The 25,328-nt window shown below is 48.5% G+C and overlaps 1 long non-coding RNA gene across 1 annotated transcript; it reads right to left on the bottom strand.

Moving 5' to 3' along the window:
• Nucleotides 1-694: 694 nt before the first annotated feature.
• LOC144166298 (uncharacterized) lies at nt 695-19,108 on the bottom strand. Its single transcript, XR_013321633.1, has 3 exons — nt 18,867-19,108; nt 5,435-5,752; nt 695-971 (listed from the first exon to the last, which is right to left on the bottom strand). It is a non-coding gene; the product is annotated as an uncharacterized LOC144166298 (long non-coding RNA).
• Nucleotides 19,109-25,328: the final 6,220 nt, after the last annotated feature.

Here is a 25,328-nt window from a genome sequence, read left to right as displayed (position 1 = left end):
TTTTGCGAGAACGTCTCAGCCGGGCAATTATTCGTGTGGCGACATGCCACACACAAAGGGACACAACGCACGCCTTTGGCGTCCCGTGGGCTGAGCTTACCCGAAGGAGCCATCGCTTTTGAGCTGCACCCCTCCGCAATTATCCTGACCTGGGCGCTTCGTTTTGTGTAAGCACCAATGCGTCAGGACAGCCATTCAGTCGTGAATGTTTTTAATAGTAGCACGTCCGAAGGTTATGCCCCTTTGTTCACAGGCGACGTACCAGGCATAACAGGCAGCACGGCGCCGGCCGGAAAAAATTCGGGGGGGAAGGGGGGGGGGGGGGCTTGAGCCCGGTTAGCCCCCCCCCCCCTGGCTACGCCACTGGTTTACATATACGTTCTGCTGGCGGGAGATTTAAACGTGCACGTTTCACGGCCGGATTCGATGTGACTGCTGTCCTTCGTGGTCGTGGAGTTTGGGTTGGTGTGTTACACTGACAGTAATATGCTTACGGCGGGGGAAGGAAATGGAGATTGATTGATTGTGGGGTATAACACGCCGACGCAACGCAGGTGGTGAGGCGCGCCGTAGTGGAGGGCTCCGGATTGATTTCGACCACCTGGAGATCTTTAAAGGGGCCCTAAATAGGTTTCTGAAGGTCGCCATTTCAATCGCGCAATCGCTAGAGTACCCCTTCACGACAATGTATACCAAATATTACACCTGTGCGTAAAGCAGGGGCCGCGCAAACACGCAACAAAGATGCTTTCTTTCTTCCTTGCTCACCTACCGCTTCCTTGCCGCCACACTTGCGCGCTCTGACGTGCAACAGAGCGGTTGTGACGCACCCGTGTGACGAACGAAGCTCTCAACAGTAGGGCTGCGGTATTGGTGGGCCCCGTTAAGTGCTGTAGCCAGTCAGCGTTCCCGCTCTGGGAGAAACGCGGTTGCGCGCAGCGCTCCTGCACCGGTGGCACGGCGTATTCGTCCTGCACGGGAGGCATGGACGAATGTTTATCGTCGCCATCCGTTACACGAGCGTAGCTGAGTTTGTAGTCGTTTACAAGGTATTAATAACGCTGAAAAACACGGAAAATCTTTGCGGGCACAAACGGCCGCTACACGCGCAACCGCGGCAAGCATCTGCCTGCTCGGTCGGCAAGCAGCCCACTGTGCGGTGTACGCACGATAACGCATACACCGCAGCAGCTAAAACTTGTCACCGCCCGCCAGTAAGGGACTATTGCTGAAAATCAGTTTGCAAATACGCGAAAGGGGGTGATAGTGCAGTGAAAGATTGCGCGGGGGGTCGTCGTCGTCGCGGTCTCGCAAAGCGGTGTCTGGATGACTGCGGCGAAGCTAAGCCTTTTCACCGACCTCGGTGGGACGAGTTACCGCGAAACGCTAACGCTAGCGAGCCGCTATTCGCCGCGAGCTCGACATGTAGGTGCGACAGCGTCGCGCTGCTAGTGTGGATGCTCCGCTGAGCGGCCCGTAAGAATGCACACTGTGGGCGCGCTTCGTGCCTTTTTCTCGCCGTATGTGCGCACGAAAGGTGCAAACAAGAGTGGTATGCTGTAGTTCGGTTCCTTAACGTTCAATGTATAGCATGGAAGCGGCAGTCAGTTTTCAGTACTACGCCAAAAAAAGCGACGACTCATCGGGAATCTCAGAATGGCCGTAATTGTGACAATGAACTTGTACGCTGTGGCTCATAGCAAGCTCGATCTTTCCAGACTATGGCTTTGAGCCTTCAATAAAAGCATAAATAGAAACAAATCAGGAAGCCTCGATCTCTGAAATTCAGTTTACAACGACAATCTCAATCGCTTTCACTGGTAGCATGACGCATTCTTGCATTTGTGGATGCCCTGAAATGGTAATACTAGTTAACTGCCCCGAAATTCTTTTTAAGAGTTTACTATATTTTTGTGTGTTCAAAAGTAACATAAGATTACTGAATTTTGGTCAGCGCAGAGATATAAATGTAACCGCTCTAACGGGTCTTCTAAATGAAATTTTGGCGACTCTGAAGGAAGGTTTGATGAATAACGGTTTCGGGTCACTTATTTACGGCTTTCGTCGAAAGTGAACTTGCGAATTGAATTGTAAACGCACGCAGTACAATCAACATCTCATGTTTAGCTAGGTTTTCGCAAAGTGACAAGCAGGTTTCCAGTGTACAAACAAGCTTCTGGGACCTCACAGTGAGCAAAAATTTTCTGTTACGGCTGCTCTGTTGACCATTTGCGTTCCTTTTAAACCTAACAGGTACCTGCAACAGCAAGATGTGTTTGCATTCTTGCGTATAAGGTCGCTTACGAACCCTAAAGATGGCAATAAATGAAGTTGCGCTGTTGCTGATGTAGTAAAACATTTCCTTTTTATTTCTCGTTGCGAATCAGCGCAACGGGTTCCGGTAATTACTTTGTTTTGTAAACTGAATATCGCCTTTGTATTGGCATTTACTTCTTGAGGATTGGTTAAAAAATAAAATTCTGTGCATTTCGTTTTCGGAAAGGGGGGGGGGGGGGGGGTCCTGCCAACGTTGCAAGAGCAGCGAGAAGAGAACGCATGTAACGCGAAAAGCCGAACTATGGTTATCACTATTACTTACAATCGAAACTACACTAGGCGTTGTGTTCTGTAGCGGTGAAAAGCAGTACTTTAACACGTATTTTCAAAACTGATTAACCCCCCTTTGTCCGAGATTGTCCAGGAATTGTGGCTCGCCTTTTTCGAAATTGAAAGCAAGCATTGAATATTTTCAAATATTGAAAGCAAGCATTGTGGGAAAAAATGTTAAGACGTGACCATATTAGGCATTTGGTTATGCTGATTCAGACACGTTTCTGGACAAGGTGATTCATTTCGGCATTGAAAAGGATATACAATGACACACGGAATGCCACATGACAGACGCAAACTCACAACTACTTAATTTTACCGAAAAATCCCCCCTAAATACTCTTGCGCATCCATAGAAACATATTCTAAATAATACGTAAAATTAGCAACTCGATACAGTTGAATAAATGTTTATTCCTCCTCCTTAGTATAAGCAACGACAGTCCAAAAATGGTATTTATTTTAGAAAAGGTACGGGAAGGACACGATCACACAGGCGCTTGCGGGTGTAAAATACGTGTCCGGTAATGTATGGGCGATAGCGCACGGGTCGTGTGCAGTGTAAATGTTTTTGTTTGTTTGTTCTTTCTATAAGGACAAAGCGCAATTTTACAAAGGTGTGGAATTTGCACGCGTATGCACAGGTCTTTTCGCTTCTTACCCGTTTCGCGTACTAAACTTTTATCCTTTAAATAATCACCACGCCAGCTTCAAAAAGCACCCTTCAACGTTCCCGAAACGGCAGGCGACTGTACTCAACAATACGAAAAGTGCAATGTGTGGAAGCAATGTTTATAACACGTTTCACACTGAAGCGGTGACCACGGCGAAGATGTTTCGTGGAAATTAACCAGCGCATTAACCCGCAACGGCCGCTGATTATTGCGTTTCTAGAGGAAATGCGCAAGCAGAGGTAACTATGTCATTGCTTACTGCCAAACGAGCACACATATTGGTTGTTTTGTCGTGTGCAGCACGCGCCTTGCGCCGCACGCAACGTGAAAAACCAGACGACGCGAGAGCGCCATCCACTCTAGGAGCGGTTCGTCTCGCCGCCGCCAGGGGCCGACTGTGTTCGCGCTCGGGGCGAATAGTCGTCGGTGGCAATCTTCAATTATTGTCGTTAGCGAGCATGTTGAGTTAGGAAGCCCCCTATCTTGCCTTCAAACGCTCGTTTGCGCTCGTTTCCGCCGACGCGAGCACGGCCGCCGCGAGGAGCCGTTCGATGCGGGCCCGCCACCGACCGACCCCGCTGAGCGGTAGTAGGCGGAGCTTGGCCGTCGTCTGCTACAAGCGTGACGTACCGCCGAGCGGAGCCAATGGCTGCGCGCTTCTTGACGCAACCCTGTTTCTCTAGGTGTCACCGATCAGGTCTTGAGCCTGGTCGGTGGCGTCTCCGCTTCCACAGTGCTTTGGAGGAGCGGTTAAAGAGGGAATGCGCCAGGCCTTGTTGCGGGCCCTTTTTAATGAACGATAGCTCGGCTAATACTGGACGCTTTTAAATCATTTTTGCGACAGGATGTTCTTTGGATAGTACTCCAATGATTGCGCACGTAAAATCTCAACCTTTGGAACCCTGTTTAGGGCCCCTTTAACGTGCGCCGAAATCTCGCACACACGGGTGTTTTCTTTTCACCTCCATCAGAAAAGCGGCCGCCACGGCCGAAAATCGAGCCCGCGACCTCGTGCTCAGCTGCGCAACGCCTTAGCTACTGAGCTACCGCGGAGGGTTACGAAAATGGAGAGGTCCCTATTTGTCCGCTAAAATGAAGCTCGAGTCCTTCAAAGTTTCATTCATGTAATTGGCTACAGTTTCTGGCGGGTGTTGACGCGGATGCGGTGTTTCGTAATCTTGCGGTGGTGGAGTACTGAGCGTCATCTCGAAAAGGAATCTGGGAATTGGCGTAGCCAAAAGGCACAAAATTCAGTTGCCCACATTGCGTCCTCTGAATAATTCGAAGGGGAGTCAATGAAGGTCCAGGAAGTGCGGTGTGAGCCACGCACCTCGCCGGATTTGCGCAGGATATGAAACACTGTTGTCACGTGAAAATGTATAAATAGGCAAAACACGGGCGTTGCTTTAACGTAAATTTTACAGAGCACTCCCCGCCTGAAAAACTGTGCCGAGCCTGATCTGCCTCCACATCATACGTAACTGTGTGCCTTTAAAGGAAAAGTGATATACTATATGGAAGCAAGAACGAGATCTCTCATGACTTGGCGGCACCCTTGTACATTTAAAAAGAAAACAAATCATCTCTCAGCCAGACCTTGGTTGTATGTACTGCAGGAAAACGAATTTCGCTCAACCCCTTCATGTTTCAGGAACTTCTTACTGAGCATGCGCAACAACATATCCAGCACATGAGATATCTTAATCGCACTTTTGTATGCCAGTGAAAAACAGTACAACTGACGGGGCAAAGCAAACGGAACCCCACAGCACAGGCGCAACACAGGTGCATGTGTTTTGTGGTCCCCTTTGCCTTGTCCCGTGTTTTTCACACGAGTATCATGTACAAACTAGCCCTTTGGTGAGCCCTTTGCAAGAAACGTATGCTTCAGTTGGAATACACATTTAGTTCATAGTCGTATACTGATGTCGTCGCGTCCTTCATTTGCACTTCCTTTGCGCACTGTACATTTCCACGCTGAACCACCAACTCAATATGTCTCAGCTCTTTTGCACTGTCAATGCCTTCATTTACCCTGTCGAACACTTTCTGTGTTGATTTGCAGCGCTGATAAATTTTAAATGAGAAGCGCCGTCCAGCATGAAGAGAAAGGTGATAAAGATTGGTGGCAAGTCATCCCACCTACTCACGAGGACGGGTTCACCGTGGTTGGGGATGCAGAGCCGAATCCGAAAGAAGCATCATCTATGCAAGATGGCCGGCTAGCGCGCGGACCCACCGGACGAGCGACCCCAGGTGATCCGGTGGGCTGCTCCTGGCGGTCGTTAGGACCATCCCGTTGAACAGCCACGGTGACAACAGCGACAGCGGTGGCACCGCGCGGATTAGCACAAGCCAGAGCAGTGCAAGAAGCGCCGACATCTGAAGTACTGCGTTGATTGCGGGGGCCAACCTCGGAGTTTCGGAAACCGCTACGTCTCCGGTGTTGTCAACTGAAACACACAAGGCTGGCAAGTGCCGGAACACAGGGTTAGTGGAACGTGCACAAACAAATTGACCGCACATCACCTGGTGTATCGCTTCGAACCACCCCTCTGGCTCATGAATTCATCATAGTCCCCTGATGAAGAATTCAATGGAGGTTCACTCAAATCAGTTTCACCGCATTTAACAGCACGAGGCGACACATTTCCTTTAGTGTTTCCTTTTATCCCACCAATGCAGCTTACACCCAACATATCATTCAGAAGTGGACAAAGGGCCCCACAACACCCTCACCCCCGCATTGTCCCTACTGTACCACGAACAGCAAAGCAGACCTTCACCACTTAATATGTGTATGCCCATTCTTCGATGCACATCGTTCAGACACCATTCGACACATTGCTCTAAACACCATACACCAAGAAGCACATGCCGCATTAGATAAATCTTTATTACACGAAATAGGCCAATTTGCAACCAAAAGTGATCTGTCGCGGGTAGTCTGACGAAGGACGACCCCGGCGAAGCCTCCGAACAGTCAGTGAATAGAAGAAAAAGTGATTGGAAAGCTGAAGCAACCCGTGTAATCCCCTCCTTCATATCCCACCAAGTGGCTTTAGCCCTCTGTTCCCCAAATAAAAGCTTTACTACTACTACTTTTATCCCACCCCTATCCGCAACCGCTTTTAACGCGGTAAGCATTGCTACATTCTACGCAAGTGACACTATCCTCATTTCTACGCAGGCGCGCCTGGACTCGGCGCCTGCTGTTTTATACCGTGCAGGAAATTGTGAACTGTAAAATGATTCACACAATTTTTTGTCTATAACCAACACCCTTTCCCTCTGTCAAAAACAAGAAAGAACACCCTTTGAATGGTGTAATTAACGATAGATCACCTTTAAATATACTGTATTCTCGTGTTTTTGCTAGGGCGCGTATAAGGGTTTTAGCTATAGACGCTGATTTTCAGCCTAAAAGCTGTAAATCATCTTGCAATGTAGTCTAGTATTCGGGGTCTCGGTTTCAGTTTCTGTTTCAGTGGTTTTACCACCAGGCAGGTAAGCCGGAGGTATATATGTGACGTCATTTCGAATAAACTATCTGTTTAGCTTCATACAGTTTCGTACAGTATGTTTGGCTTGACTCTTCAACCCGTGCACACGTATGCTTGCTTCGCCCTGCGGGGCCGTCGCAGACACGGTACTACATATAGTTTCGTATAATTTGCGCATGCGCCAAGCTAGTGCGGCAGTGCGAGCCACGCCGGACGCGTTGGCTGGATTTGGTACCAGCATGACGTGCGGAAACAGGAGTCACTGATTGACTTTAGTACACAACCACGTACAGGCGTTCAGGAATGTGACTTCCCTGTAACTCCTGATGTGAGCATAAAGCGAAAATGCCCGCGTTCGAGATTTCGGCGCACGCGTTAAAGGAGCCATGAAGACAAAATACAAGTTGGGTTTATTAGAAAGACTGCTTAGTCCCGATAACAATGATACCAATATCATCGCAATCTTCGAACAAATAACGGAGATATGAAAGAAAACGTGTGAAGCAGTCGCGACCCCCTAGCCAATTTCCCGCAACTTTTCAATGACGTCACGGAACCTTGTTTGTGCGATTGGCGACCGCCTAACTGACCTGTCGCGACGACACAGGACTGGACGTCTGTAATGGGGCCTCTAGTTCAATTTGACCGCATCACTTGAATGCTAACGTGCAGTTAACGCACTGAAAATTATGTTTTATTGTTGGCCCGTATGACGTCATCCTTGCTCATAACACGTCACTGTGGCGCAAAATTTGAAAGTTTTGAAATACTTCTTGCTTTTTTTTTCGTTAAAAATCATCTTTTGTGGCTGTAATGGAGCTGAGTAAGATACTGAATCCTAGTTCTTTCAAATTAAACGAAGTTGTATTTTCTCTTCATGGCTCCTTTAAAGATCCCCAGGTTCTGAAAATTAATCAGGAGCCCTCACTATGGCGCGCCTCATCGCCTGTGTTGCGTCTATGCGTTAAACCTCATAATCAACCAGGAATGACTTCCTTCGTAGAAAGAAGGCGGCACGGTTGGGATAGTTGAACGAAACATCTCCACCAAAATCACACGAAGCAGGGCCAGGCTGAGCATAATTGTGTGTCTGCCGGAATTGTCATAGCCGGAATGTTCCTCGAGCGAGCACACAAGCGTCATTGTGCGCATGTTGTGCGCACGCAAGAGGCATGAATTACACTGCTCACTCGCGTGAGGCCACACGTAAAAGGGCTACTGAGAAGAGGCGACGGCCGCACGGGAGTTCTGACTGGCACGTCACATCGGGAAGTCCGCCGCAGTGGCGACTATAGTTGCGGCGACACTCCGCTAGGTGCTGCGTCGGCTGAAGTGGCGTGTTTTCGAACGGTTTTAATAAAAAAAAACTGCGCGTTTGTGGGGTTTAAAATTAGGTCACAAGAGACTTTAGAGGTGCATATCACAAGGGACTTTAGAGGTTCGTTGCAGTTGGCCTTTAAGGCCGTTCTACATGGGGCGAATTCCGCCTGCGAATTCGCAGTTGCGGCGCCGCCCGTGCGGCAAAACGATTTCTTTTCCTATTTTCACTGCTGCGACATATTGCCAAAGGCTAAGCGGCGCTCACAAGAGGAGTTCGACTCTTTCAAACATTTGGAAATTATCCACGGCGACGAGAATAGATCGGTTTGGTGCACGAGTGTCGCCGCAGCTGCGAATTCGCAAGCGAAATTCGCCCCATGTAGAACGGGCTTTAATGCCACGATGCTTGATATCGCCAACTACGTTGGCATATCAAGCTAACCAGCACGAGATTGCGGTGAGTACAAACATGATTCGGCTACTTTTAGCTTAAGTGCGTATCATGCGCGGTTTATTGTCATGACTGCCACAAGACAAAAACCATGCGCCCCTCCGTCCTACGACGACAGTGGTCGAACGCGCAGCTTTCTAGTGATGGATTCTTCGGTTAGCCAAAACCACAATGCAAGTATGTGCTACTCTGGAGGTACGCATTACTTTTCTAGAATGCCCACAGCATCTGTCGGGTGTGCACTTCGTAGGCCTCACGCTTGGGTTTATGGTGTACGGCGCAAATTGGCAGCTTCTCCTTGGCGTTCGCTTCGACCACGGCGAAATGGAGTGGTCGGATAGACGTCGGCTTCATAAGGCGAGGGAACCAGGTTCTATTCCGGCCACAGGAAGCGTTTTCTTCTTTAACTTCACCCACAATCATCTATCAACATCGTCAAAGATTGCTAGCTATTCTGCAGTGCCTATCGGCGTAGAACGGTATCAGTGGGGACACTAAAGCTTCGCTTTAATAACCTGAGACCTGCTGAAACTTGAGCACCAGCCGTAAAATGCCTTTCTGCAGTAATTTACTCGCTTTTACAGAGGATAGCTTTTCTAAAGCTACTGAAATGCGAAAATTTTGGTCTGTACGTCTGCCCTCCGTCTCTCGATTCAGCCGCCCGGCCAAAAGTTATAAGCTATCTCTGAAGAGACGTTATATAGGCCGAACCTTTCCGAGCTACTAAATGTGGTGGCAATGTTCATACTTGTGAACATTACTGAGCAAACATTAGGTCTATTTGAGGCAAAATATTGATACATAAGTAGTATTTGCAGTGATCTTTTAATTAAAACTGGAGGGCTGCTTGATTTTTGCGATACAGTGTAGTAAACTAGGCCTTGAAAAAAATGTACCCAAAAATACAAAAAGCGCTCCCGCGTGACACTAGCCGACACTAGCCAAGGCGGCATTCGAAGAAGTCCAACAACAAGGGAGGTTTCAGTAGGTGGGGCGTGCTAAAATTGAATTGACTGAACCTAACCTCCACCGTGTTTATCGGGGTAGGAGAGAAACGGGAAGGGAAGTGTGTGCGGGAGAGAGGAGAGGCGTTTACGTGGCAGCGGAGGCCCAAGACCATCCTCTTTCAACGACATTTAGCAGCGAAGTAAGCAGGTGCGCGGCCATTTCTTTTTACAGACGTATGGAGCGCCATTCTCCGGGCCACAAAGATGATACCGGCTGACAATGATAACCCCTGGTTTTAAACAGATTGTGTCAGCACATGCGCCACCGCATTTTGTAGGCCTGCCCGTTCCTCCGTGGTCAGCGCTGCCTTTCAAAGGGGCGCTAAACAGGGTACCAAAGACTGCGATTTTATGTGCACAATCGCTACAGTACATATATCCAATGAAAAACGTTTTAAAAGGGCTAAGCATTAGCCGAAATAATATTAATTTAAAAGGGTCAGCAGAAAGGCATGGAGCTTTCACGCTTTCTCCGGGTCTCCGAAGCACTGTGGAAGCTACGAGCTCACCGCCCCGCGGCAACGCCACCTAGAGAAACCAGACACCATTGTCGCTCTGAGATACGCGCAGCCATTGGCTCCGCTCGGCGGTACGTCACGCTTTTTTTTTAGCAGCCGACGCCGTTGCTCCCCTATACTACTTGCTGCTCTGAGCAAGGGCCGCCAGACGGTCCGGTCGCACTGGTCGCACTCCTCGCGTCGGCAGTCTCGAAGGTATTCGCTAGCGTCGGCAGGTCACTTTTAAAAAGGAAAAACGAGCGTTCGAAGGCCAGTGAGGGGTTCCCTAAATACAAAATACTCGCTCACGACAATGCTTGAAGATTTTCACCAACGACTAGCGGCCCGATAGCGTATCTTGCATAATGCGCTGAAGGACGAACAGGTCCCTCCGAGGCCGGGTCGGATCGTGGCACTTATACGGTCACCGCTCTACGAAGCCGCGCCGACGACGATCCCCGGTGAAAATTTTCACCGTATCCTTTCACGCATTTGTAAACTGATTTTCAGGCTTCAGCAATACTCCTACTCTGGCGGTCGGCGACACGTTTTAGCTGACCCGCCGAAGTGGCTCAATGGCTAGGGCGTTGCGCTGCTGAGCCCGAGGTCACTGGTTCGATTCCTGGCCGCGGCGGCCGCTTTTCTAATGAAGGCGAAACGCAAAAACGTCCGCGTATTCCAGACTTTGGTACACGTTAAAGATCCCCAGGTGGTCAAAATTAATCCGGAGCCCTCCACTACAGCGTGCCTGATCACCTGTGTAGCGTCGGCGTGTTAAACCCCACAATAAATCAATCAGTCATCAAGTCATCAGCCATCAAGTTTTACCTGCTGCGGTGTATGCCGGTATAGCGCGCGCTCCCTGCCAACCGTGCGGGAAGGCAGATGCTTGCCGCGGTTGCCGGTCGGGATGTCAGTTGCGGCTGCGCTTTCGTAGACGTGCCCCGGCTCGGGCCAGCGGTTGGTTGCGTTCTCCAAAGCTCCTTTGACAACAATAGCGAGAATTGCTTCGCTGTTGCTTGTTGAGATAACTCGTAAGCAGGCTGATCGGGGAGAATGTGCGAATTATTGAGCGGATCAAGGCAGGTTGTTTTGTTGTAGAGATCCAAGAACTTGTTGCTAGGTCTCGAAACAGCACGCACTATTTCGTCATGTAATACCTTTAACTCTGTAAGCCTCGTCGTGTATAGATATTCGCAATAAACATTTTTTTTTTCAAAATTATTTTTGGTTCGTGTTTCCTTTTTTATTTATCATTCTAATCGGCTTTAACCTGTGATAGCATTTGCTGGTGCGGGTTTGTTCCCGTTTTCATTTATTCTGCTTTCTTTTCCTAGGGAAGGTATAATTTTTTTTACGTGGAGCGGCGTTGCCGCCTGGACGCTTGGTGTTTTCAGCGCGATTCATATCTTGTAAACGACGCGTTATATCTACAAACTCAGCTAAGCGGCGCTGGCAGCTCCTGTCCTGAAGCGCAGCTTTTGCTAGCGGAAAGGGCTAACACAGCCGGCCGTACCAACGGAGTCTTGAACTGAAGACTCCGACCACAAATATGCTCACTTCAATGGTGATTGAAGTTTCTCTCTCTCTCTCTGCTGTGACGGATGGCGACGATCGACATTGGTTCCTACAAAGATGATTGCCGAGCTTAGCTCTTTTCCTTTGCTGTTGGCCACGGTTATCGTGTGTGCTGCATATTTTGTGCTTGAATACGTTGTGGTATCGACGTACACCGTTCCACTATCGTTACCGTATGCTTTTTATCAGCGGAGCTGTTCTGAAGCCGTCGTCTATCCGATTGAGTTATCATCACATTCCGGGCGCAAAGCATTATTTATTATGGATTATTCCTTGCGTTGACTTTGGACTTCACGTGAGCGTCCGTTCTTTCGCTCGGACAGGCCTCACTGCCACAACTGAGCCGCTCCGAGACGCTGCCAACAGCAGAAGTGTTTTAGCCTGAGCTCTGTCCGCTGGCGTGGCGTCGTACAGGCTTGCCCGTGGGCTTTCGACACGTGAGGAGATCGAAAAAAAAAACCACCAGGAAAACAGTTCGCGTGCATCCGCACCTCAAATTGGGGGCACAGGACAGCTAGCGCTACAGGCGTCGAGTTCGCGAAGCCGGTTACCTCGGGTTCTAGCGCGGTGCACTTTGGAATAAATGTGAAAGGCTGCGGACGAAACCATCCGGGCCTGCAGACGTGGAGAAGTTTCAGCGGAAGGTCGGAAATCCATGTGAGGTGCAACAGGCGGGTCTCCGACGAAGGTAGAGGGGCCGCCAGCTCTGTTGTTTCTTTAGGCTTTCACCACTAGTGCAAGCTGCTATTTGTTTTCAGTGCCTAGACGGCCGCCCGAACCTCCGAAACCAGCGGAGGCTTCCTCCAGAGCCGGGAACGCTGATTGGTTGCAGCATTTCATTTAAGGGAACCCTCCAAAGCGGCGCCGTTCTCTTCGGCTGCGTCATACAGCAAACGTCACACGTATAAAGCTCAGTCACACGTTCCCTTGAAAGGCGACGAGAATGTACGTACATGTAACAAAAAAAAAAAACACCATCTTTTACTTGCTTTTAGGGGTCCTGCTTTGCACGCACAGATGTAATATTTGGTGTATATTGTCGTTAACGCGTAATCTAGTGATTGCGCCTTTGAGTTCGCAACCTTCGGAAGCCTATTTACGGGCCCTTTAATGGATTTGCTGCGCGGTTGTCGTCAGAAGCCCGTGATCCCGAGGTCCCGTTCTACATGGTGCATTTGAAAGCAATGATTTACTTCTCTCGTCCAGCGGTTCCGCCGCGGATGCGCAGGTTCACCTTTTGACCGCAGACACACCCCCTTAGACACACCCCTTGAAGCGCATCACTTGACTCACCGGGCCCGCTTTGGGCGCTGCGCACAAGGCCCCGTTTTCAGTCGTTCTGCTCACGTAGCGGCGACGGCCGCGGTGGATGCGGCCGATCAGCTGACAGCCACTCGACCATCCTCGCCGCCTCCCACGCATGCGCCACTGGGTCGTCTCGGGCTACGTGACTTATCTTGCGCCCGGCGAAGAGGAACGGCGCGTTCGCGGTGAATGAAAGCGAGGCCGGGCCTCCTCCTGTGAGCGTTACACAGGAGCGAGCGGCTTTGAGCCGTGGTCGGCAAAACAGCTACATGAAAGGTTAACCGAGCGAAACCAAGACTCAACTGGTCTAAGCGAAGGTTTTGCTTTGCATATCAAAGGTTAGCTGAGATAAACCGTAGCCATTTTTTCGTCTGCTAATTCGGTGGAAGGAACATTCTCAATGGCGAAGTTCGCAGTGCCTGGAAATGTCGTCTATATGGCCTGCGAACGTCGCGATTTTCGCATTTTAGAGGCACATTGTTTGCAGAACGAAATAAGTCTGCCACAAGAAAAGCTTATTGTGATCTTCAAAAAATATGTTTTATTGTATTTTCTGGGCAAGTTGTTTCCGACTTTTTGCAGCAAATCGGGGTTTATTTGCGGTTTTGTATAACAAGCGCGGATTGTTTACAATATACGCACACATAGCACCCAAGACAAACACAGGAAGCAACCCTGGGTCTTCTGTGTGACTCCTTCGCCAGAAGCTGACGTTAAAGGCCAACTGAACTCAAATTTTCGACAGCGTAAAAATAATGTCACCTAATAGTACACATAAAAAGGGTGCGAAATGCAAAATACTGCGTTTCAAACGTCAACGAGCGCGACGCAAACGGCTCGCGAAATTGGCGTTTTCGGAACCGAAACTGAATAGAAAAGGCGGCCATGGCCGGCGGCCGGACGTGACATACTTGAGGGAACGGAATCTGCCGCGCTAGCACCGGCGGCCGTTCAGAGCCGCCTTCAAATGCGCGTGGTAGCGTCGCGTTTGGCACTGTTATTTCCACAGAAGAGCTTCCACCAACGTTTGTCCATGATAATGGAGTTATGCCCAATTCCGGCATCGCGTTGCTATCAATCGAGATGAAGTAGACCGTCCGACAGTAATATTTTTCCATCAGAATAACTGCCGGAGTGGCGATTCTTGGCATTGCGAGTAAAAAAGCGGACCCTCATTTACAAAGCTACTTGCTCCTACGATAGCGAAAAGTAGCTTTCGTTAGCCGGCGCCTCGGAACTCACATCGCTCAGTTTGAAGGGAACAAACTGCAAGCGGGTGGAGATCAATCACTATTTCTACAATACATTAGGTACAAACAGCTTCGTGAATATCGGCCCAGTATTTTTCACCTTGCTGCACATCGAGAATCGAATTAAAAAAGTGGTCTGAAACTATAAGCCAGCTTCCAACTAAATGATGCACTAAAACACGAAAAAGTTTCCTATATGTAACGCTGTTTTCTACTTTCACCAGAGGCATGTGCTGTTGAAAACACTTTACTTTCAAGTAACTAAATCTACCGCTTTGCCACTAGTAAATACTTCACTTCAGAATTGAACAAAAAATCTAGTTTATTGTTTAGGAGAGGAGCAGTTTCGTTACTTTTCGCACTTCGCGAAGACGACGGCCGATATTTGTGCGGATGTATTTGTTACTACAAGTAAGGCTGATTTTGGTTCACTTAGCGAGTGAGGCAAAATACGCACAAATGTTTATACCTGCGTGTACAGCAACTCTGGTTAGGTCGTGAAACTTTTGGAAAGGTCTAAAAGATGGAGGTGGCGTTGGGCCATCCCAAATATGGCCAATACTGGACGCGGAAGTACAAGTGGTCAAGAATTTATAAAATATCTTTCTGTGGTAGGTACAATAGAAGTGACAAATGTAGGGTAAGTGCTCGTTTGCGCTATTTTGTTCCTTGAGTAAAAATATTTTCAAGTAAAAAAAGTTTTGCTAACTCCGAAACGTTCGCAAGCGCGTGAATAATTTGTAGGCCCCTAATCTTTTTCATTTCATTGAAAAAAAATGGCGAATATTGCTACCTATGCGGTTAGTTTTAAGCATGTGATGATGACGGCGGTACAGTGCGCTGGTGTAGCAGAGAAATCCCGGCCGAACGCATCCATGCAGCCGGCGCAACGCCATGCAAGTCGCCGGTGAAGCGCGAGCTTCACGGGACAGGTTCCCCAACCTCCGTCACAGGCCGCTCGGAACTGGTTTCGGCGACTCTCCGCCAGGTGCATACGTCGTCTGCTCGGGGGTGCTTTGAATGAAGGTACCTGGCGTGCTCCATGATACCGAAGCTAAGGATTTCGCCATGGTGATTTTAAGAGCATAGACTACTCATTTGGATCAAATTTGGACAAACAAAAATTTGAGTTCAGTTGGCCTTTAAACAGTTGTGGATTTGCTCAGTTGTCAGAAACGCCCTAATTCAACACCTTCGCGGCACAGGGCTCCATCCTGGGAGATTCCCAATCTTAAGAGTTGGATATGGGTACCCCAGTACCGGTCTCTTCTTGGATTTCTTGCTTGAAACTGGTGCGATGTTTACCTTTAAAACTTCCTGTTATGCCGTTGGGCGAGCTCTCGCTATTAAAAAAACCATGGGTTCGCTTCTTTTGCTTTCCTAGCTCATTTTGGTGTACCTCGATATATCACGGTTCTTCTTGGGTTATTGTGTACTTTTTCCTTGCTGTGATGTCCGCCACTTGCGCAGACACCGATTAAAGGGGCCATGCAGAAAAAACACAAGTTTGGGCCATTTGAAAGATTGCCTCGTTAAAATCATACTGAGACACCACCTTTAACCTATACTTCGCTCAAATAAGCTGTATAAATAGGAAAAAATGGAACAGCCATGCGACCCACTAGCTCGTTTCCTGCAACAGAACCCATGATGTCATATGCCCTGCTGTGCGATTGGCTGAGGCCGCTAAAAGCAAACGCAAATTAGGCAAGGCTAATAAGCTTGCCGAACAAGCTATTTGCACTTTAATGCAATGCATATGCCTTTTACAGCAGTAATAATTGTGCGGTAAAGAATGAAAGTAACGAAAATACACGTAAGCACAGAAGTACCGATGCGCACTGCTATTGGTACTGGGGCACTATGCTCGTTTTAGCTGCACAGCAGTCCGCCGTTTTGGGGTTGGCTTACACGATTCTGGACGATTGGCGTCAGCGACGTTGTCTTACGTGACCCTCTCTGTCGAGCATACCCCGTGTTTCACAAAACGATCACCTTCTACCGTTACAAAAACAAGCCAAATGCAAATACGGCCAAAATTAAAGCAACGGCGGACAACGGCCCTCGGCTGACTGTGGTAGCGCCATCTGGGAGGACTGACGGTAAGCAAGGCTGCAGAGCCTAATTACACTCTGGAAGTTCGTTTGAATACCTGCTCCCATGACTTCGTGGCAGATGTCATGAAAACACACGGTTTGGCAAGAGAAGCAAAATTTTAACAAAAATTGATTAATGTATCAGTGAATACGGCATCGTTTGCTGCTGGACAAGCGCTGGGGGCATTGTAAAACATGAAATCTTTTGAATAAAAGAAACTTGTATTTTGTCTGCATGGCCCCTTCATGAATTCGTTGAAAACGGCTCGAAACATCGTGTTGGGAACGCACGTGCCGTTTTTTCGGTGCACCAACTCTTATGCCAGGCTTATACAAGCAATGCTATCCGGTTGCTATATGTATATGCGTGCAAATGGGGATGCCATGATCTTCATTCAACAAGCTGAGCTCCTATTGGCCGCAGATCGGCCCCTCTGTATATGCCGCTCGGGCGGCGTTAGCTGGGGGTACTCGACCGTGCCAAACTTTCGGCACTTTGCGGAAGCAAAAAAAAGGTTGTTTTGCCGCACGAATTTCGCCACATGTGTGAATTCACAGGGAGAATCGCACCATGTAGAACGGGCTTAAAGGAGCCATGAAGACAAAATACAAGTTGGGTTTATTAGAGACTGCTTAGTCCCGATAACAATGATACCAATATCACCGCAATCTTCGAACAAATAACGGAGATATTAAAGAAAACATGTGAAGCCATGGCGACCCCCTAGCCAATTTCCCGCCTCGTTTCTATGACGTCAAGGAACCTTGTTTGTGCGATTGACGGCCGCCTAACACACCTGTCGCGACAACACATGACTGGACGTCTGTAATGGGGCCTCTAGATAGTTCCATTTGACCGCATCACTTGAATGCTAACGTGCAGTAACGCACTGAATATTATGTTTTATTTTTGGCCCATATGACGTCATTCTTGCTCATTCACGTCACTGGGGCGCGAAATTTGAAAGTTTTTAAATGCTTCTTGCTTTTTTTTTGTTAAAAAACATCTTTTGTGGCTGTAATGGAGCTGATTAAGATACTGAATCCCAGTTCTTTCAAATTAAACGAAGTTGTACTTTCTCTTCATGGCTCCTTTAAGACGCGTGAACACGGCCCATTGAATTTGAAGGTTGGTCATTTCTCGTGATTCCGCCAGACATGATTACTGCCCGCGGAACTGGCGCACTTGGCCGTACTTTACCGGCTAATATTTAGGGAGTCCGTTACTGGGAAACAATCGCGGGCCAATTTGGGCGGCCCTATGTTTCCACATGTTTGCTATAGAACTTCAGTTATCGTTGTTTGCACTCCTACGTTCCTACGTTTTATCAAACCCTTGCCCAACCTCGCAAGATTTGCTGTCGCACTCACGGCGGCCGCGATGCGATCTTGAGTGCGTTGGTGTCTTATTTGCCTGCCCAGAGCAATTCCTGGGTTGTACAAAACTGCCCCCGCCATAGAAAGTCCATGGTAAAATAAAATATGGAGCTGCTTGGAGCTGCTCAGAGGTGCTCTGAGCAGGAAAATAAGAGACACAGTGATAACAGCGACCATGAAAGGAAACCCAAAGAAGATGCCTTGTTGACTTCGTTGCCAATGGACCTTTTCCACGTTGTTTATCTGCCCATGCACTTGCGGGCACCGCCATTACTTTTGGTTGCTCGCTCTTATCGGAGTTGCCACTTCAATGGATTTCATGGGCACGCCGCTATAGACTTCAAGAAGATTCTGATTCCATACGGTGGCCACTGTCAAAGCGCTGAGTCATTGAACGAGCAATCATTGACTTTGGGAAAAGTGCTGAAATTTGTCAACAGATCATTTAAGAACGACCTGTGCGCATGAAGTTAAGGAAACGCAGCACGATGTGACTCTTGGCCATCACCACGAGGGAGCCCGGCAATTAGTAATATTGTTCAAGAGTGTCACCGGAAATGAGGGTCGAAAGAGCCTCCAGTTGTGATTCTCGTATTTGCCGCTATTAGCAGCTAGCTCCATTAACGGCGGTAGTAGTTCGGTAAGAGCGGTCGAACTCGTGCGAGAATTGCCTGGTCACAGGAGCCCCGACAAAACGTTTTCTTGCGCCACATCAGAAAGCATTAAGCACATCAGACGAATTCAAGGGACCTCACCAGCGTACAACGCATGCGCCTCGCGTGCACCTCGATTCCAAGAGCAGTAACTACAGACGTCACCATAACGTGTGTTGGCCGGGGATCTCACATATCGAACAGGCACGCGAATTTTTTTTTTTTGTCCACAGCTGTACACGCATACTGGGTGCGTTAGAAACAAAATGTGTGTGTGTGTGGGGAGACGGGGAGAAAAATGAAAGACTGCGTTCAAATCTACTGTCCCACCAACACCTTCCTTGTGTTCGTTTCTGTAACAAGGTCAGTAACGAACTTCTCGCTTAGCGTGAACAACTTACTACGGGGTGATCATAACAGCTGTCACCAAAGGTGCAATTGGGAGATGCCTATTTCTGATAACCCGCATAGAAATGCTCGGAATGTTAAAGGGATGTTGGTACACTACTTGTAGGAAGCCCTTGAAAATGTTGCTAGCATCTTACCGTGGCACGAGGCACAGTCTGCACATGCCGCTGCCACCCACGCCGAGCCCAGAACCCAGGCAAGCGACGACGGCTGCATCACTTCGATGGCCCCGCCAAGCGATGTCAGTCGCGCTGTCGATGCAATACGTTTCCTCCAGCGGAAAAAAGTACAAAGCACGGACGGCTGTTCTTGCTTGAAGGAGCGCATAATTTTTCTCCACTATCGTCGCCTGACGACGCCACTGCGCATTTCTCCCCGCAGATGGGTGCAGCCACGTGGTTGGCCCCACTTCTATTCGCTGGTATACTGTTCCCGAGAGCGGTAAGTATACGACAACTTGTTATCTCAACAACAAAAAAAATGTGTCACGTATTTTATGTCGTCTCAATCAGCTGACCTGAGCACACAATGCTCGTTCAAAAAAATGGGACTTGCAAAAAGCCACAAGTGCATGAACGAGGTCTACAGAACGTTACAAGTTACAACCAAAGCCTGCGATGAGCGGTCGGCTTCGGGGTGACCATTTTGTCCTCAGACGTTCTCATTTTTGCGTTTGTCACCTCTAAGTAATCTTATTTTGGAGCAATGTTTTTTTATAATGCAATTAGCGCCCTTATATCACTTCACCACCTGCGGTACGCAGTGGTGTACGCAGGCGCTCCTTAAAGGAAAAGGGGCGGGGGATGCTCCTCCTTGTGTCGAAACTTAAGTGGCACATCGCCCCTTGAACCCCTCCATCCCACCCTTGCCTTGGCGCTATAACATACACGAGGGGAAAAAAGCACAAAAAAAAAGAAAGACTGGCTGAAGGGGTCCAAAGCGCGAGGCTCAATGCGACCGGGTCATTTTGCCTGAACATACGTCACATCTGCCGAAAATGATTGTTATTTAATTTCCCGTTCACCTTGTTTCTTCTCTTCATTATAATTTGTTACTGACCCATAACTATCATCCCAGTTTTGCTGTTCGTATAAGGGGGAACACTAGTTTTATCAACGTGTATTTGAGAGAGCACGAATTGTCATTAAAGGCCCCCCCCCCCCATCTTCCCATCTTTCTTCACATTGTACTAAGTGCAGCAGATGTAATCTTAATTTTCCTGCCACTGACATTTTATTTAGGCCCCGTGAACCAAAGTCCCGTGAAATTGTGGAAGCGTTCCACATAGCAGAAAGAGAAGACAACTGTGTCAGCCAAGCAAGCACGTGTCTTCATACCAAAGATATTGTATATCTGTGTCGGTCTTGACTGTAGCCGGTGTCTATCTAGGTGCGTTATCACCGTGGATTTTGTAAACCTATGTTGCTCATGCGAACTGTTTTTTTATATTTTTTCGAGGCGTTTACATTCACCCTTTTTGATATTAAACTTTAGTTTCTAGACCAGCGGCTGTCCTCGTGTTCCACTTCGTTTGTCCTTGTTTAAGTTTGTGCTGGTTTCATCCAAAAATAAGCCTATCTCTCCCCTGCCGCCCATCTCTACCCGCCATTGCGTGCCGCTGCTCCGTGCAGGGCGCTTGCGGAAGGGGGTGTGGTTTGACCTCTAGCTCTCAAGGGCAAAACTGGTCACCCCGCGAATACTTCCAGAGGTAGCGTAGTGTAGCTTTCGATCCAAAAAATAGTCTTATTTGTTCGTCCAGTGCTTTACAGGAATTCAGAGAAATCTGGAAGCCAGTAAGAACAACAAATTGGGTCGATTTAGGAAAACCAACGTTAGGGTCTGAGGCGTCAGTGTCGCACTGAACCCATCAACGGACACCGCTACTTACCCGCACAATGCAAAACTTGTATCTTTTTTTTAAGTGCGAATGCACTTCTTAAGCGACCCTGAACCTGCGTCCACCGGCGATGTCCGCGCACGTGGAGATGGGCGCGCGCAGCCTGGCCGCTGACATGGCACATACCCACGTGGGGGATTGGCCAGGAATCTCCTCGTCTTCCTTGGCAACGGGGGGAGATGGGCGCGCGCTGCCTGGCCGCTGACATGGCACATACCCACGTGGGGGATTGGCCAAGAATCGGGTGTGAGAAGGGCTAATGCACCTGCTTAAAGGAGTACTGACACGAAATTTCAAAGCTGAGATCCGCTCTAGCAATCAAGTACAACGACAACACAAATAGGTGTCTGTGAATAAATGCATCTTTCTTTCTTTGTAGTTGTGTGTGTGTGTGTGATCTCTCTTTCGCGAACATTACCGAACCGCGCAAATTCAACTCGTGCATTCGCACTTTCACATTCTTCCCCTCGGGGAAATGCGGGGAATTTTTATATCCGTCGACACCTGCCTGAAGAATTATGTCGAAGGCTTTCAGCAGTGCCATCCATTTAGAGTGATGTTCAGACAGTCCATGGGCGCTCGAGATTCCAAGCAGAATGGGGGGAAAATATATGACCGTTTATAATTAATAAGCGCGGGAATCCAAGGAAGCAGTGAAAGAGGGGAAAAACATGGTGTGGCAAACCCACATTCTATAACCATTCATATCTTTTGAATACGTTACTTAGTTGCATGTTTTAAGTTTCTTAGTAGAAATGGGGAACAACTGCAGTCCTCCTTTTCGATCAATCGCAAATGACTAATATTTATGACCCAGTTTCGCTACTTGTCAAAATTTCTGCCTTTTTGCTACGCAGTTCTTTGAAAAGAAAGTACCATCGCTTTTCTCAATATGGCGAATAATTTATTTTCAAACTTCGAATTCAAGGTGGCGACTTTTCTGGCTACTCTCGGCAATTTTCCGCAGACTTTTTCTTCTGAGTACCTGGCATCCCAGGACGCCGAAGACGTTGGCCGAAGGTATGTGACGCTTTCTTTACCAGCCGGCTGCAACCCTGTTGCGCCGGCGAAAGCCCACCAGCCCTTCCGGCTGCGTCCCGTGCCTAAGGCTGCTCCTTGGCATATAGTAAGGCCGTACCTACCACTCGACGATCACGCCGTGCGGTACGCGCCTGTGAGCGAATGGGCCGCGTCTCCCTCGCTGCTGCGAGCCAATCTGGCCAGCACGGCGATGCGCGCGCACAACGTGCGCCACACCCCGGATTTTGCTCTGCGCCGACGACGCGCACACTTGCACGTGGCGCCCCATCACCCCTTTCTCCTAAAGGGAGGTACGTACATACCTGCACTGTAAATCATGTAACTGGGACGTTGGTGCAAAATAAACGTCTTCCCTCCGTACCCTGGGCATATTCCTTTTTCGCCCCTACTCGACCTGCCCAACAGAGGCGATGTTGAGCTGGCGCGGTGTCGTTTCCGTATCGTGAGCGTGCTGAGCTAGGTCGAACCCGCGGTGGTTCCTCGCGGTGTGCATGAGTGCATGCCTTGTGCAATGCTAGGGTTATGCATATTGTGAGGTAGAGAGACCACAAGCTCTTTTATTCTTTTCTTTCTTTTCCCGTGGACATTTTTTGCCTCAAAGCACCTACTACGTCCAGTGGAAATTTTTGCTGGAACATCACCATGGTCGAGTATTGACACAAGTTATAACGAAAGTTAACACGCAGCCGTTTTTGCAGCATTCTGATAAATACATTTTACAAAAAACAACCAGTAATTTGCATTCATCATTTTGTTGCTTTTATTCTAACCGATATGCTGTTACAGCGTATATTTAGCGGATGTAATAGACAAAATGATAGTTAGGGACACACATGGAGGTTAAACAAACGCTGTGTAGGACTATGCAGGATTTTGTTTTTCAGTCATACATAGGCGAAAAGTTGGCACAGGGTTTCTTAGAGAAACACAGGACAAAAAGTTTCTACGAGGGTGACCCTGAGTTTTAGTTGCACAGAGTGTATATCGCCACATGAATTAGTGATTCCCACTTGCCAATTTCTCCTTAAAAATAGAATAGCAAAGTTATAACCAGCTGGTGAGTTCTTGGTAGCTGGCTTGAGCTCGACGGCTCGTAAGCGTGTGCTGGGTCAGCAGAAATATGTTGTACTTGGCTTCTTATTCGGCTCCCAAGTGGTGAATAAATGATTCAGCAATATAGCGAATACCCGAAGCTGCCACATATTTTATCGATGCTCCTGACTGAGCGTGACGCCGTAAACAAAATCAATGCAGCATTGTTCGTGGCGTCTCCGTCTGATAGGAGTTTGTTAAAAACTCCGACTGCTTGGTCTGTACAGTAACATTTCTCTATGACACATGCCGTCAATGCGTCCCCGCAGATCTTTCGATGCTTATGAAGACGCGAACACGTGAGCCTTCCTGGTGCGCGTCTCTTTGACAGCAAAGTGAATGTGCGACAGTGTTGAACTAAATGTTACGTATACGTGTTCACCTGCCCCCGCTATACAGCCAGTGCGCCTCCCCGGATGAGAGCTAGGGCGAAATGCCAGGAGGGTCAAGCGACTGAACACGCGTTGCCACGGCCGCGCTCTTCCCTTCTGGAAACTCTTTAGGCAGGAGGCATGGTTTTAGCAGCTTACGCTGCCAAGGACAAGCCCTTGGAGCGGGGGAATTCACCATTCCGTCTGTCATCCGCGTCCAGCGCAGTAATATGAGAGGTCGCGCAATCGAATACGTTTATCGAACGATCGTAAGGTCAAAGTGGGCGGCGGAAGGCAATGGCGTGCAGAAGCTCGAGCAGCGGCGCCCCCACGTCGACGCCCTGCTCCTGGCAGTAGCCGTCCACGTCATCCAGCTCCACGTCGTAGGCGGCCAAACACAGGTTGGGGAACTGGTTCAGGATTCGCGACACCTGCAGCAGCAACAGAAGCACGAGACAACTCTTGCTCGGTACGTCCTAGCGTGTTATAAAGAGCCAATGGGAACATCACATTGGCAGGAAATAACACTAGTCCAGCAAAGGTTTAAAGTGGCCATAAAGGCGAAATACAAGCCTGGTTCAGTAAGAAGACTGCTTTGTACAGATGGCAACGATACCAATTTTATCAAATAAACGAGATGTCAAAGAAAACGTATGAAGACGTAGCCACTCCCTGGCCACTTTCCGGCAATTTTCTATGACCTCACCTAATATGGTTGGCGCGTAGTTGGTTGGTAGTATCGTATGAATGGTAATGTGTGGTTAGCGCCCTGAAAGCTGTTTATAGTGGTGCACACGCTTACGAGCCGTCGAGCTCAAGCCAGCTACCAAGAACTCATCAGGTCACTCCTGCCCGTAATACGTCACCGGAGCGCGAAATTTTAAATATTCAAATGTTCGTTGCATTGTTTCAATTCAAAAGCGTCTTTGTGGCTGGAATAGAGCTCGGTGAGCTACCAACGACTAATTCTTCCAAATTGAATACAGTTGTCCATTGCTCCAGCGTCCATCGCTTCGGCCAGCCTGCCATGCGGAACGCTTGCCTTCTCAAAGATGGTGTCCCGGTCGTCGAATGTATAGAAGACGTAGTCCGTCTTGACGTAGCGGGACACGCTGTCATTGTTCGTCTCGGCGTGGGTCTCCTTCAGCAGCGCGCACACCTGCGATGAACGTCCGATAGAGCAGTCAAAGCCTATAACGTAGTGTCGGGCACGTGCCCAAGCGTATGTCACGTACACAACCAATAATCAATCAGCAGGAACAAAAAAGAGACGCCGACCCGTCCAAACAAAACGTACTGACGTTTCGGCTTCCAGCACGGAAGCCTTGTTCACAAACGTCAGTACGTTTTGTTTAGACTGGTCGGCGTCTCTTTTTTGTTCCTAATGTACCCTCCCGGCCAGACGGGATTCCGTCATCCTCTCGACTTCAATAATCAATCAGACATACCTGCGGCAAAAGATTGCCCCGCTGGTATAAGACTCAGGTCTGTTATCGAATAACTTTAACCGAATAATGTTAACAATAAAAATAACAATGATCACTGTTGCAGTTAAGATATGTTGCCGCGTGTACACCGCTTAAGCCAATTCTATCCCCTGTTTCAGGCGTGTACAACGTGTTAGCAATGTCGACAAGCCGTTCTTCTGCTTTGTGCAATATCCAATGTTGGAGGGACGCAGTGTTCCGTGGGCAGCCGATAGCTCGGTGACGGCGGCGTTAGAAGTGCGCGCCCTACGCTTGTGTGCCTGAGTCTATCAGCCATCTTTGCTGAGACCCGACGTTCAAGTACCCCGGTTAAATTGCCTCTCCAGTTAATCCCCACTCCTTATAAATAGGTGCGTCATCGTCCTGCTGCACACTATAGCGTCTACAGAGGCACACAAATACAGTATAGACTCGCGATAATAAACTTGAAGGGACCCGAGGATTTCGTTTGAGTTATCGTAACCTTGGATTATCAGAATTTCTCTTAAATATGACTCGGGGCAACATAACAACATTTGTTGTAATGAAACATTCACCTATATTTATTAATACGATATTGACAGGCAATACCGCTATTTACGCTTTGAAAGGAATAATCACGAATGGATGACTGCTTCGAATTTGCACGAGCGTTCCAAACAATATTTTGGATGCCAGCTACGGCAGCCAGTTTATTGCAAGATTTTTCTGCCCTGGTCAAGTACTTGCGGA

Source organism: Haemaphysalis longicornis, unplaced genomic scaffold (genome assembly GCF_048455015.1).
Source record: "Haemaphysalis longicornis isolate Haplotype H1 unplaced genomic scaffold, Haemaphysalis longicornis Haplotype H1 scaffold_167, whole genome shotgun sequence".
NCBI lineage: Eukaryota > Metazoa > Arthropoda > Arachnida > Ixodida > Ixodidae > Haemaphysalis > Haemaphysalis longicornis.
This window is presented reverse-complemented; position numbering and strand designations above follow the sequence as displayed.